Genomic DNA, 14,828 nt, shown 5'->3' on the forward strand with positions numbered 1-14,828 from the left:
AATAGGCTTTGACAATATTTTGTGACTTACTGAGAGTGTATTTTATGATTCAAAAAACTCTAGAGGTTAATGTCTGACAACTCAGAACACTCAAAAGCATATGCCTGAAAGCAAAATTTACTGCTCTGGTAGTGGATTATCTTTGTATAGGGACTGTGTTAATTTTTCTGTATCACAAATGGAATATTTATTTTCTAAGATGTGTGTACACATCTGGTTAAGAGTGATGGCTTTTGTCATATTACTTGGAGTTGAATCTAAGTTTTGTTGCTTCCAAGCATTTTTTGTTGTTGGAAAGGTCATAGACTTATAGGCTTATTAGTAGTACCCTGTAAGGTTTTGAGTATTAATTAAAATTATAAATTTAATAAGGTGCTACATTCCCACAGTAACAGTAAGTACTAGGATCTTTTATCATTCCTTCTGGTAAATAGAGAATGGTTTATTTTTGAAACTTAGACTTTAGTATTTGAAGTTATTTTCTGGCTTTGTTTCATTGACGAAGTTTTAAAATCTTGAATGGACCAATCCTCTGACTCAGATGATTTGTTTCGTACTTTCTCAGTTTTTGCTATCTATGCTGCATTTCTGAAGTGAATGCTAGGAATTAGGCTTACACTGAATTTCAGGGGACATCAAGAGGATGACACATGTGTAATATGAATTGATCATGAAGTGTTGGCTAACCACTGTGTTTCTTATGGCTACTAAAGTTTTATAGTGTAGATGAAGTGAAAGGAAAAAGTATACTTCCATATTATGGTTTTAAAATGCTGTTATTTTTTCCCATGAAAAGTACTTGTGATTACCGGTTTGATGAAGTTTTGTGTCAAGTAACCCAACATTTATATAAAAGTATTAGAAAAATCAGACTTGGGTATGTTATAATTTAAGTATTTTTTTGGTTGGTCTAGGGAACAAAAAGATGAAAAACCTTTCCCCTCTCCTTTAAATAAGTATATATCTTATTCATATTAATTGTGCTGGGTAATAGTTATTACAAACAAAATTTGTGGTTATAGATATTGAAATTGTAAGTTTTAAGCATATAAATAATTTCATTTGCTTTGGCTCATGTACTAATATAATAAACTGTTGTTCTCAAGGATGTACATGTCCCTAATACAATGACTTTTTACTTAGCTGGAGGTTTTTCCATCGTGGTCCTTTGTGGGTGAATCTCTGTCTGTCTCTTTTCCTTTCTATATTGTTTTTCTTCCTTGTCACTGTTGCTTTGTGTCTTTTTGTCCTTGCTTCTGTCTTTATGTCTGAATGCCTGTGGTGTGTTGTCATTTTTTACTCCCAAGTTTTCAGGCCTCAGATAAATTGAAAATAATAGGAAATATAACTTTGAATTTTTATATTGTACTTAATTTATGGATTTAAAATGTTTTTCATTGTAAATTTACAAGCTGAATAAATAGAATGCCATCTGTCTGTCTTGTATGTCTGTGTGTCTGTCTTATCTATCTGTCTGTCTTATCTGTCTATCTTTCCTTATATCAATATCACAGCCAGCTATAATTTCCTTATATCACTCTGGCCTAAATTTATGTTACTAAGTTTCATGAACACTGTTCATCTTTTTAGAAATTTTGACTGAAAAAGTTTTTGTTTTTTTGTACATATATTGGGGCTTGAATTCAGGGCATCTTGTTTTCCTTAAAATTTTGGCTCAAGGTTGGTGCACCCCCAGTTCAAGATTTGTATGGTTAATTGGAGAAGAATTGCTTAGCTTTGTTTGCCTAGGATAGCTTCAGAGACCCTGACACCTCAGATTCTTGAATAGTTAGAATTACAGGCTTGAGCCACCAGTGCCCAGAGTGAAGAGGAACTTAGAGTACTTTTTGAATCAAGATTTTTTTTAATCTAATGGAAATGTCTCTGAATCTATACCAACCCTAGAACATACTTTAAAAGTTGCCTTAGTACCTAGAAAATCTACATCAAATTCTCATTTATTTCCGTCTCTCTCCCTAGACCTCTTTCCTCTTTCCCTGTCTTCACTTTTCTGTCTGTCTCTGGCTTGAAGACTGAAACATGAAACAGTCAATGATTTTAAGGATCAGTTTCCTCCAACAATTTGAAGTTTCTGAATCTTAGTAAAGAATAGTCAAGAACATGCTTCTTAGTTTTAAAAATTAAGCTTAGTTCATGTTCAAGTTTTACGTCTTTTCTCTTTTACATCTGTAGAATATACTGAGTAATACAAGTTTTGCCTAAAATTGTCAGAATTAAATATATTTTAAAGTGGTCTGGACAGCAGTAAATTTTTAATAAATGACACTAATTTTTCTGTTCTTTAGAGAATTCCTCTTTTTTTTTGTAAGAAAGATGATGGAGTAGAAGATGGGCAAGTTCTCAGTGCTGTGCTGTGTATTCAAAAATATACCTTGTTGTGTATGTGTGCTGTTATTGAGACTTGAACTCAAGGCCTCCTGCTCTCCTATGGGTTTTTCTGTCAAGGCTAGCACTCTACTGCTCCACTCACACTTCTACTATTTTTTTGTTGGAGATAGGAGTCTAAGGGACTTCTTGGGTTGGCTTTCTACCGTGATCCTGAAATCTCAGCTTTCTAAGTAGGTGGGATTACAGGCATGAGCCATCAGTGCTGCTGAAAAATCTTTTTCTACTGTGGTAAATTTTTGTTGGTTTGATATCTCTTTGGTTTATAATGGAGCAAAGTTTACATTAAGAGTTGTAAATACTGAAAGTCCCACTCTTGTATTTTTATAGTTCTGTGTGAATGAGGTATAAATGGCATCATTTATGACTTTAGCCTGTTTTATTTAGCTTTTGCACCAGTGGGCTGCTGTAATAAATTTTTTGTAATTTGGTAGAGGGACACTGTGAATGGAAATTTTTTGTTGAGTAAATAAATTTATTCTAATTGAGATTTTTTTCAGTATTTTGTATATATATATATATTTTTTGCAGAAGTCTGTGTTTTTCTTCTGATATATTTGCTTTTAACCTATTCTGCACCCCCCCACATATACATACGTGTGTGTGTTTTTCTCTCTGTGTTGTTAGTAAGTGGTACAGTAGATTCTTTGTAATCCAGAAATACGATTCCAAGGAGACCTGTTGAGGAAAAATTGGCAATACATGCATAAAGTTCATTGCTGTACACAGTGTACCTAACTTCCACTTTACAACTTAAATTAAGTATGTCAACTTTTGCCTTGCTTTTAGAGGAAGTGGAGTTTCAGGAAATTAAGGGCAGATGACACAATGATTTAAGTACAACTGTACATAGTGTAGGGAACTAAGAGCTTCTGGTCAACTGAGCTAGCTGAATGATATGCATGCAGGAATCTGACATTTTTGTTTTTGAAAGTTCTTTCAATTTTTAAATTTTGTTGTTTTGTTTTTGATTGGCCAAAGATGTGTACTAAAGATGTGTGAATAAGTGACTTTGTTGGATTATAATTTGCATAATATATTATTAATCAAATTAAGGTGTACAAGTCAGTGACTTTCTGATATTTACAGACTCTTCCACCCATCATCACAAAAAGTTATGGAAAGCATTGCTCCAAACTAAATATCTTACCCTTAATTCTCCCCTATCCCCAACTTCAGGTTCTGTCTCTATGAGTAGATTTTTCTCTATGGATATGTCTTATTGTGGGTATTTTATATGAATGAATTGTAGCAAATGTGATATTTTGTAAATTCTGTCACTTAGTATTTTTGTCAATGTTTGTCCATATTTTGTCATGAATTAAAATTTCATACTACTTTTTTTGCTGAATAACACCTAGTTATATGGCTTTATTATAATTTTATTATCTTAATAATTGATGGACTATTTATTTGCTCCTTTGAATATTAAAAATAATGCTTCTATGAACATTCATATAAGTTTTTTGTGGACATATATTTTCATTTCCATAGGAAGGGAATTGTAGAGTCATAACTAACTCGGAGGACCTACAAACTTTTAAAAGTTGACTGCACTGTTTTATATTCTTTTTTTTTAAACGGAGAATAGGAAATTTTTATTTTTTTAAATATTTATTGTCAAAGTGATGTACAGAGGGGTTACAGTGTGGGATAGTTTTGTTTTCTTCATATCTTCCAGATCAATTATTACTTATGAGCAATCTGCTGGGTAGGAAGTATACTATCATAGTTGTTTCATTTACATTTCCCTAAGGCCTAACATATTAGCCGTTTGTTAATTTTTGGAGAAAGCTATATTCAGATCTTTCTTTACTTTTTTCTCTTTTGGTAGTAGTGGTACTGAAGTGTGAATGTAATCAAGCTTACTAAAGCAAGTGCTCTACCATTTTAGTCACACCTTCAGCCCTCATGCCTGTTTTGTGAGTTATTAATCTGTAATTTGTAAGAGTTTTTTGTATATTCTAAGTAAAAATTTTATTGTCAGATAAATGATATGTTAATATTTTCTCCTACTATGTAATTTTTCTCCTAATTTGAGGATCTGCAGGCATATTTTTGTTTTAATATTTTAAAACTCTTGAAGATAATTATTTTCCTTTCATTTGATAATTTAAAATTTTCATTAAGTTTTGTTTCTTTTTATACTTCACTTATCTGAGCTCAGTAAATACTTTTTACTCAGTGAATTGACTTGACACAGAATCCAAGGGTAGGCAGAACCTGGTATTAGGATACCAGTTACTTATCAGAAAATATATCCCTGAGACAGGCAGAAAGAATACTTTATTTCCACAGAGACATTTTTAGATTATTTATCAGAAGATTAGAGTTTTCCTTTTACTTATTCAATATGTTCTTATTAGAGCCCATCTTTGTGTTGCATATGGCTTATTTGGCGCGAACATCATAACATATGGTTTATGTCCTCACGGCACTTAGTGCCTATGGAATTTACGGGATATTCCCGCCCCCCCCCCCCCCCCAGCAGTTCTAACATAATGCAACAAATCAGGATACTGGGTATCAGAGCCTTTCAAATTTTGAATCATGAAGTTCAAGCTAGAAAGGGAAGTTGAATGTAGAAGTGGGCTAAAGAAAAATTATAATGAAACGTAGATGAAGTGAAATGGCAATGAAACATTGATGAAGTTTCTATGACTAATTTAGAACTTTAAGATTGTGTTCAGTAAAAGAATAAAATGGTTTATGTTTGCATTTCCCACTCCAGACAAGGTCTAAAGTATGCTCTTGTAGTTTCTAGAGTAGAATTGCAGTGAATGTTGATGAGGTGAAATACTTGTGATATTAAAAGTAATTCATCAGTGTGCATGCTGAGACAAATCACTGTTGAACAATATATGAGATAAAGAAGAATGCTTTATGTGAAATGATTATTACGTAGAGTTTTGGGAATCAGTACTTATGTGACTGTTGATTGGAATCATCTGCTTTTATTCTATAAACTATGTGTCCTATTTTAACTGTGCTGCACATTGGAAATTCTGATGCATGGTTCCTGTCTTTCACCCTTCTGACTTAATTTGTATGTGGAATGCCTGGCTAGTGAGATTTTAAAATGCTTAAGTCGTTTTAAGGTACATGAACAGATGTATTTCCTTTTCCTTAAAAAGGAAATTGGGCTGTGTCTGGTTCATTTCTTGCATTCTGAATTTGAGGTGATAATATAAATGTTAAGTTTTACTTTAATTTCAGTTAATAAGAAATGGGATAGAGTTAAAAAGAGAGCAAAAGAATTTTACCTATTATTTAAGTCAAACTCTTTCTTATTTATGCATTACAATTTTAAGTATAGAGGATTACAGTGAAATTTATAGGCCATTTAGGTTTAATTACTTAAAGGATAAACTGTATATGGGAATGGACATTTGTAATTGTTATAATAATTGATATTTGGCCTAACAGCTAGTTCCGGTTCATAAGCTTGTAATCTAAGTTACTCTAGATCCTGGTGATTTGAGGCTAGCCTGGGCAAAAGTTAGTGAGGAACTCCCTCTCCCATTTCATTAAAGAAATCAGGAATAGTGTTTTATGTCTGTAATCCTTAGATAATGTGGAGCTTATAGGTAGGATGATTGCATGTTGAGGCTTGCCCAGGCAAAAAGTGTGATACCCTGTCTGGTCAACAACTAATCCTATAAGCAGTGGGGACTTGGCCCAAGTCATAGGGCTCCTGAGGCCCTTATTTCAGTCCCTAATATTGCGCCCTGATCTTTTCCCCTTCCCCCCAAAAAAAAAGAAATAAAGGAAAAAGTTGAAATCCATCTTATCAAATAAACATATAACTTTATATTTTTGAACTTGGAAATATGAGATCATCAACATCAGAACATTATTTCAAATTTATTTTTATTTTACAAATAAAGCTTTTAGAACATGTGTAGACTTTAAGAACTACCCTACTTATGCATGAAAACTATAAAATTAGTTTTGAATGAAATAATTCAAATCATTAAAAATTTACCATCTATTTTTGTTCAGAATAATGTAAGTAGTAAAATAGTAAATTTGATAATAGCTGCTTGTAGTAAGGTAGTATGCTAAGTGAAAACAAGACGTTCACATAATTATAGTATGTCATTTTAACTAGTAATTAAAACCCAAGTGCTTTTACTGAGCAAAACATTATGATTAAAGCCTTTATTCCTTTTATTTAGATAATTTTGTATATAGTTACTTGATTTCATTTGTGTTTGAATTATGAAATCTGAGGCTGTGATACTAGGTACATGAAGCCTGTGATGGGTTATGGAGACTTAGGGTATATCAAAACTATACTTTTAATAGCTGGATTCTGACATGCCTTTTCATATGTATTCATAGTTTTAGATGTGGTTAACAAGATGAAAATTGAGGAGCAGCTACACTAAATGGTGCTTATCTTACTTTCCTGCTTTTAAATTGCTTTTATTGATTTACTTGATGTGTAGGTGGGTATGACTATTACTCATTTAAAAAAAAAGAACAACTCAATGAGTACTCATTAAAGGATTCTATTCAGTGTGAGCATTGTCTGTGTTATCTAGGGATATATTTTTTCAGTTTAGTTTTATAGGTTCATATTTAGACTATTGGTAGGAATGCTATTAAGACTTTGGGTATGACAAATGAGATCATTTTGATAAAGGTTCTAGGCCAAAATTCATTCTTCTTCCTTTCTCCTTTTTTCCCTCTGTCCCTCTCTTCTTGTGTTGGGGTTTGAACTCAGGACCATTGCTTACTAGGAAAGTACTCTGGTACCTGAGCCATTCCCTTAGGACTCCAAAATTATTTCTTTCATACTGTATGATAACAGCATTTGTAATGTTGGATGACATACAAAGCTTCCTGAGGAAAATGTGGAATTTTTGTGTTTGGCTTTGCTGTTGTTTAACCTGAATGTTGGAATGTGAGACTCTTGTTTTTATAGCTTACTTGATTTTTAAGTGTATATGGATTACCATTTAATAGAATAGATACTAAGTATATAATACTAAGCACAGGATGTCAGTGTCAGTGATAGCTATAGGATGATATTTGTCAAATCCTGAAAAAAAGATATTTAGAAAAGTACCTACAAGTAATTGAATCCAGACTTCTAGGTTTTCTGTGTTTTTAAAATTATGTCTTCATTTATTTTCAGTTATGGATAGATTCTCTAATTTCTGTCTGTGAATTGCTTCTCTAATTTCTGTCTTTGAATATAGATTGCTGGAAGACTATAATCTTGCAATAAGTTGTATTTTTTGCAAGAATTATGGTAAACTTTCTAATGACTTCCCTGTAGCAGTGTTGTTGTGAATATTAACTATAGCATACCATGCTTTGCCTTTCAGGTACATTTACATATGATACAATTCTTTAAAAATACAATATGAAATGAACTCCAGGAAATGGAAAAATAAATTCACTGATACAGAACACCGTAATGTGAGTTGCCTTGACTATCATCTCTTCGCCACCTGTTTTACAGATGAAGACATAGAGGCTTAGAAGGGTTAGCTGTAAATAGCCATCCTACTCTAGAAATGGTTTTCTCATCCAGAAGAAAAATACTGACTCAATATTTTTCTTTTCTTTTCTTTTTTTTTATTATTTATCGTAAAGGTGATGAACAGGAGGTTTAGAGTTTCATATGTAAGGTAATGAGTACATTTCTTTTTGAACACTGTTACTCCCACCCTCATTTTCTCCCAGTTCACTTCCCCCCTTGTAAAGTTTATTTCTAATATAGTGTCTACTGAGTAACATTGTTGCATTAGTTCATCCTTTGTTCTGATGTTTCTGTGATTCCCTTTCCCTTCCATGGATCAAATAAACTTACATACAAGACAAAGGATACCAAAAACTAAAAAAAAAATAAAATAAAATAAGAGAAATAACTGCAAACAACATGAGAGCCTCTTAGTTTCAATTCTTGGAGTTCATTTTGATATACTTCATTATGTATGGTCAAATGCACTTAGCAATTGGACTGTTGTGACCCCTTGCTAAGAATATGATAGACATATTCTAAGTATTACAAATGAGGGAAACCATGCAATGTACATTTCTTTGGGCTTGGCTTACTTCGAGTTTATGTGCTTAAAAAATAAAACTACAGGGACTGGGAATATCGCCTAGTTGCAAGAGTGCTTGCCTTGTGTACATGAAGCCCTGGGTTCGATTCCCCAGTACCACATATATAGAAAAAGGCCAGAAGTGGCTCTGTGGCTCAAGTGGCAGAATGCTAGCCTTGAGCAAAAAGAAGCCAGGGACAGTGCTCAGGCCCTGAGTCCAAGCCCAGGACTGGCAAAAAACAAAAAAACAAAAAAAAAAAAACACAACACCAAACCAAAAACAAACAAACTACAGGCCACATAAAATTAAAAGCCATTTTGAAGTGAAACCATGTTTTTACACAATGGGTTTGTATATTTTACAATGGGTTTGTATATTTTATGTATCCCAGCTAAGTTTCTTTTCCTCCTCCTCCTCTTGGTCCATGTCATCATGCTGACTTAAAAATAAAATAAGCCAGAGAAAAATTGAGATAATATTTTTTATTTGATCCATCTTGGTTTTCAACCAGTTTTATTTAACCATCTTTTCCAGTGATTACTAAGTTTGATGTTGGTTTGTTCTTTCTTTCAAACTGAGTGTTCTTGTGTTGTGTTCCTTTGTTTATTTTCCTTCTTTGTATTTATTTTCTTAGAGTCTCTGGGAATGATTTTGGAGGTAAAGTAAATTCAGTCTACTTATTATACAACATAAATGGACAATAGTCAAAAGAAATAGCAGTTCTGAAATTGCCTCTGATATCTTAAGGCGATTTTTATAGATTTCTATTGCATGTCAGAGACTTGTTTTCCTCCACCTTTGCTGCAGTAGTTGGTTGGACTTGACAGTTATTTTGTTGAGTGTCCTTAAATTTTGAGTCCAATGTATAGTTAGCTCTCTGTTGCTGCAACAAAATATCTGAGAAAATGAACTTAAAAGATTTCTTTTGGCATGATTTCTTCATGATCACTTGGCTTTGTTACTTCTGGGCCTGTGGTTAGGCAGAATGTTGTGGTGGAGAAATATGGTGGCTAAAGTGAGTAGACAGGAGACAAAGTCAGAAAGGGACTGGAGGCCAACTGTAGCCCTTAGGGCATAACTACAAGGACCTACTGCCTTCAGCCAGGTCTTACTTCCTAAGGTTCCATCCCCCACAAAGCCCATCAAATTATAAGTCCCATCAGTTGATCCACTGATGAAGTCAAAGTCCTCATGATAATTTAGTATTGTAGGCAATTTAAAATTAATGCTTTCATATAGGTTAGGTAGAGGTCCTGTCTCCCATTTTTGGGCCAGTGATTACTGAACAGTGACCTTCATCATTATGAAAGCCTGTATGCTGTTTTGTTTTTTTGAATCATAAAGTAAGCATCACCAAATTACTTGCTAAAGAAAAAAATAAGTCTTTGACAACAGCACAACTTAATTAGGTCTTGCAGAATGGACATGGGTACATTTTCTGTTACTAGCTAGGTTTTTAAATGTGATGTTGGTTTGAGAACAGAAACATTTAACTAGGTCTTGCAAAAGTGATTAGCACATTTTCTATTAACCTATTAGTTTTTTAGTGTGATGTTAAAAGTATCACATTTATAAATAAATACCAGTATTTAATGTGATATTAAAAACATGTTTGGGGGTGATACAAGGAGTGAAGTCAGGGCTTTGTGCTTTTTTTTTTTTTTTGCCAGTCCTGGGCCTTGGACTCAGGGCCTGAGCACTGTCCCTGGCTTCTTTTTGCTCAAGGTAGCACTATGCCACTTGAGCCCGAGCGCCACTTCTGGCTGTTTTCTATATATGTGGTGCTGGGGAATCGAACCCAGGGGGCTTCATGCATAGTAGGCAAACACTCTACCACTAAGCCACATTCCCAATCCTGTTCTGGTTATTTTTGAGCTGGCCTGCCATCCTTCCGTATGTGTTCTCTGTCTGAATATGCTGTAATTACCAGAATGCCAGTTTTTTGTTTGAGATGGGAGTCTCACAAACCTTTTTTTTTTTTTCTTTTGTGACTGGGCTGTCCTAGAACCAGAGGCCTCCAGATATCAATTTCTCTGGTGGTGGTGCGGTGAGGGTGGGAAGTACCTGCTACCATGTACAGCTGTTGGTTGAGAAGATGTCTTTTAAGCATTTTGCCCAGGTTGGCCTTGAACTGCGATTTTTTAATCTTTACCTCCTCAGCAGCTATCTATAATATACATGAAAGACATTGGCAGTTGGCCAAGTTATGCTTTTTTGTCAAAGGCTTAGTACCTGCAAAATGATTGATACTTTTTAACAGAGAATTACATATCTTCAATGTTAACAACATATCAAATCATCTAGGAATCAGTCCTCATTTTTACCAGAAAAGGGTAGCCTATAACAAACCAAATGAACTACATGTGGTCCATAAGTAGTATTCAGTGTATCATTTCATTAAATAAAAGATATGAAATACAGAAATGGGAAATATGTATGTATAGTATATTGTTTCTAATTTTAAAAAATTAGGCCTTGATGAAATATAGAAAACCATCTTATTCATTGTTTATTATGTAGTTTTGACCAAATGGGATAAAAATAAAAGTATAAACATCAGAGTAAATTTCAAACACAAAAGTGTTAAACTCCCATAAGTGCATTATACAGCTCTGCTGACATGGGAAAGCTCTGTCAGTGAGTCCTGCTTTATCCACATTGTGTTTAAATCATTGTGTGATGTTCTAAGTGTTTCCTTATTCTTAATTTTGTGAAAAGCTTCCTCCCAGAAGGCAGATGGTGCCAAGAAAACAAGGCAGAAATTACAGTAATCTTCCCAAAGCTGACAGGAATCCTTCAAATGCTTTAGAACAGTTATTCCTTCATCAGAAACCTGCAGAAGGTGGTTTAATTTACAAGAAGGGTATAGTGTATCAAGTGAGCATGTGCCTCAAGTACCATTTTGAGTTTCCAGATGTGTTATGTACACATAACTTAGCCACATACCTAACAGTAGAGTCTTAGGAAGGTATTATTTATACTTCACAAATTTATACCTCTTTCTTGGAGTTATAAAATGTCACAAGAGCACCTAAAGGGATTGCTTCAAAAGTAACATCTTTGAATTTCTGTGTTCACATTTGGATGGGTGCATGAGTATGTATGCATACCCACTCATTATCCAAAATCATGTTAAAACTGTTTAAGCAAATGAATCTCTAATCTAATTCATACCTTATGCAAGAAGTAAGTAAACAAAGGTTGAAAGATAATTTTGTTACCCAAGTTCACTGTAAGGGATAGAAACCAGAATTCTGACTACTTTTGTGTTAGACTGTGCTGTTCATACTTAGTGACTAACAGGAAGTAAAACAAAAAGGACTGTATCATCTTGGCCTTTACCTGTTTTCAGAACTTTTCTGCTAAAGATTTTATTTTTAAAGACCATAATTGCTTTGTGTTTAAAGGGGAATCTGTGAAAGTAAACATGGGATGGGAACTAAAAAGCCATGAAATGTAAAAAACTGGCTACTCATTTCACATCACGGCATTTCAGCATGAGTTTACTTCATTTCTGTTCCTCCAACTGGCTATGTTACCTACTCATTTATCTACATGTCCTGTCAAAATGGCTGTTAAGAGTCACAGAGTGCACTGTCTCTTTTCATGTTTGCCTAGTAAGTGTTGAGTTTATAACTTTTTAAGTTAATGAGAAGTTAGCTTAAATTACAATGGAGCCACATCTTAGAAGGTATTCATTATATGGGAGACAATGAGTTGGCCACTGTTCTATCACGTTTAGTTGGTTTAGAATAATAGGAGGTTGGGGAAGGAAAAATAGGTGGAATAATGTAAACCTCAAGACTGGGGATGAGAGAATGGGATAGACACATAATATGTGCCGTTTCGAGTATGTGTTGATTTCATATTCAGTTGTTTATTGACGTGGTTCATGTCTTGTAACATATGCATGTCTGCAATTTTACTTGCTATATTGTTGTAACCCCCCCCCCCCATCTGTCGTGGGGCTTAAAATAGTGATCTGCCACTTGAGCCACATGTCCACTTGCCGTTTTCTAGTGGTTAATTGGGGATAAGAGTTTCATGGACTTTCTTGCCCGGGCTGGCTTTGAATCAAAATCCTCAGATCTCAGCCTCCTGAGTAGCTAGAATTACAGGCATGAGTCACCAGTGCTCAGCACTATATGCTTTTGCGATTATATATGTATATCTCCTACAATATAATGAACTTGTTGAGTCCGGGGACTGTGTGTGATTTATCTTTGAAATTGTAAAACCTTCTTTCCTTAGATACATAAATTGTAGCATTTAGTGAATGAATAGATAGATGAAAGAAGTTCCCAATTTAGAAGAGGCAGGTAAACATAAATAAGTACCATAGAATTTTAAATAATACAATGAGGGCAGAGAATGCACTGACCAATATTCTGTTTTGGAATAGGGCAAGTTGCTTATTAGGAAAGACTTGCATAAAGGAAGATACACTTAAAAAAAATTTCATTGCCAAGGTGATGTACAGAGGGGTTACAGTTACATACATAAGATAGTGAATACATTTCTTGTCATACTTGTTACTCCCTCATTTTTCTCCCACCTCCCCTCCCCCCAGTTCTCCTCACCCAGTTGTACAGTTATTATTATTATTATTATTATTATTATTATTATTATTGCCAGTCCTGTGCCTTGGACTCAGGGCCTGAGCACTGTCCCTGGCTGCTTTTTGCTGAAGGCTAGCACTCTGCCACGTGAGCCACAGCACCACTTCTGGCCGTTTTCTATATATGTGGTGCTGGGGAATCTAACTCAGGGCTTCATGTATATGAGGCAAGCACTCTTGCCACTAGGCCATATTCCCAGCCATACACTTCTTTCATAGTATAACAAAATGTATTTTTGTAAAATTACAGTTCAGTAATGCATTTAAACATATAACTTGAAAACATTTTGCACAAAGAACTTACAGATCATTTACTTAATAACAAAATATCCAGCTGTTTAATACAAGTCTTAATAAGTACAGTCTAATTTCCAAAACAAAGAAAGCATTACAACAGAAGTATTTATGCAGTTAGAAGGTTTTTGTGCTAAAAGCAGAACTTAAGCCAAAACTTCTGGGTCAGGGTATAAAAAAACCACTGGCTAGCTAGTTTATATGAAACAGGAACTTTTGAGCATCAGAATTTAAACATCTCATCAAATATTAATAGTATGCATTCTATATCACCATCTCCTCCTTTGATAATTTAACATCCCTCTATTCATCAATTTTGTAATATCTGGTAATTTGGGGAGAGAGGGGTTTTGTACTCAGGGCAAGCTTGCTTGCTTGCAGGCCAGACTGTTATACCACTTGAACCCTATTTCTGAGATGTGGTCTGGTTTCCTGCCACAATCTACTTTAGACTTCACACTGTTGCTGGAATCTCAGGTGGTCCGGAGTCCAATTTCCCTCCATGGAGACAGAATCTCATACTTTTCTGCCTGAGTTGACCTGGAATCATGGCTCTCCCAATTTCAGTCACTCATGTGGTTTGGAATGATAGGTACATGCCATGCCTAGACATGTGCTGGGAAGGAAGTCCCATGAATGTTCTGCCAGGGCCGGCCTTGAACGGAGATGCTTTTATTCTTAGCCTCCCATGTAGCTAGGATAAGTGTGAGCCACATATCATTTGTGCCTGGCTCTGGAAAATTTCTCAAATTACCATGTCACATTCTGATCCTGTTATTTTTTTGTTCTCCCAGTAAGCCTTGGGAAGGGAAAACACTGAGATATGCTATAATAAAAATGATGTGATATTTCACGTATGACTAACTCAGTAAGATTTTACTGAAAACTTACTACAGATATAACTCTTTCCTCCAAAGAGTTCACTGTTTGAAATATAGGAGGTCAAGTATTGATTCTCAATCACTAGACATATCATTCGTCATCCAAGATATGCACAGGTACTGATAAAAAATAAAACCTTCCATTATGCATATCATTCTTTGGATTCTAATAAAGGTATTTTGAAACTAATAGACTGAAAGGTCCATGCTTTATTTCTCTGCTATTTTGCTTTCAAGTATTTTGTTATCTTAATTTTCTCCTACATGTACTGCAGTTTTGTCAACTGTAAGTTTCAAAAAAAAAAGTTGACCTTTTCTGTTATTCTGTGTGAATATCCTGTTCCTCTTCACTGTTGCTTCCCTTCTTGCCAAAGCCTAGTCACTTTCCTTTCTCTGGCTTCTTTTTTTTTTTTTTTTTTTTTTTTTTGGCTAGTCCTGGGCCTTGGACTCCGGGCCTGAGCACTGTCCCTGGCTTCTTCCCGCTCAAGGCTAGCACTCCGCCACTTGAGCCACAGCGCCGCTTCTGGCCGTTTTCTGTATATGTGGTGCTGGGGAATCGAACCTAGGGC

The 14,828-nt window shown here is 34.7% G+C and overlaps 1 protein-coding gene across 3 annotated transcripts in view; it reads left to right on the forward strand.

Moving 5' to 3' along the window:
* Snx13 (sorting nexin 13) overlaps window positions 1-14,828 on the forward strand; it is a 119,154-nt gene that overhangs the window by 8,878 nt on the left and 95,448 nt on the right. The window lies entirely within an intron of this gene.

This window comes from Perognathus longimembris, chromosome 2 (genome assembly GCF_023159225.1).
Source record: "Perognathus longimembris pacificus isolate PPM17 chromosome 2, ASM2315922v1, whole genome shotgun sequence".
Classification (NCBI taxonomy): Eukaryota; Metazoa; Chordata; class Mammalia; order Rodentia; family Heteromyidae; genus Perognathus; species Perognathus longimembris.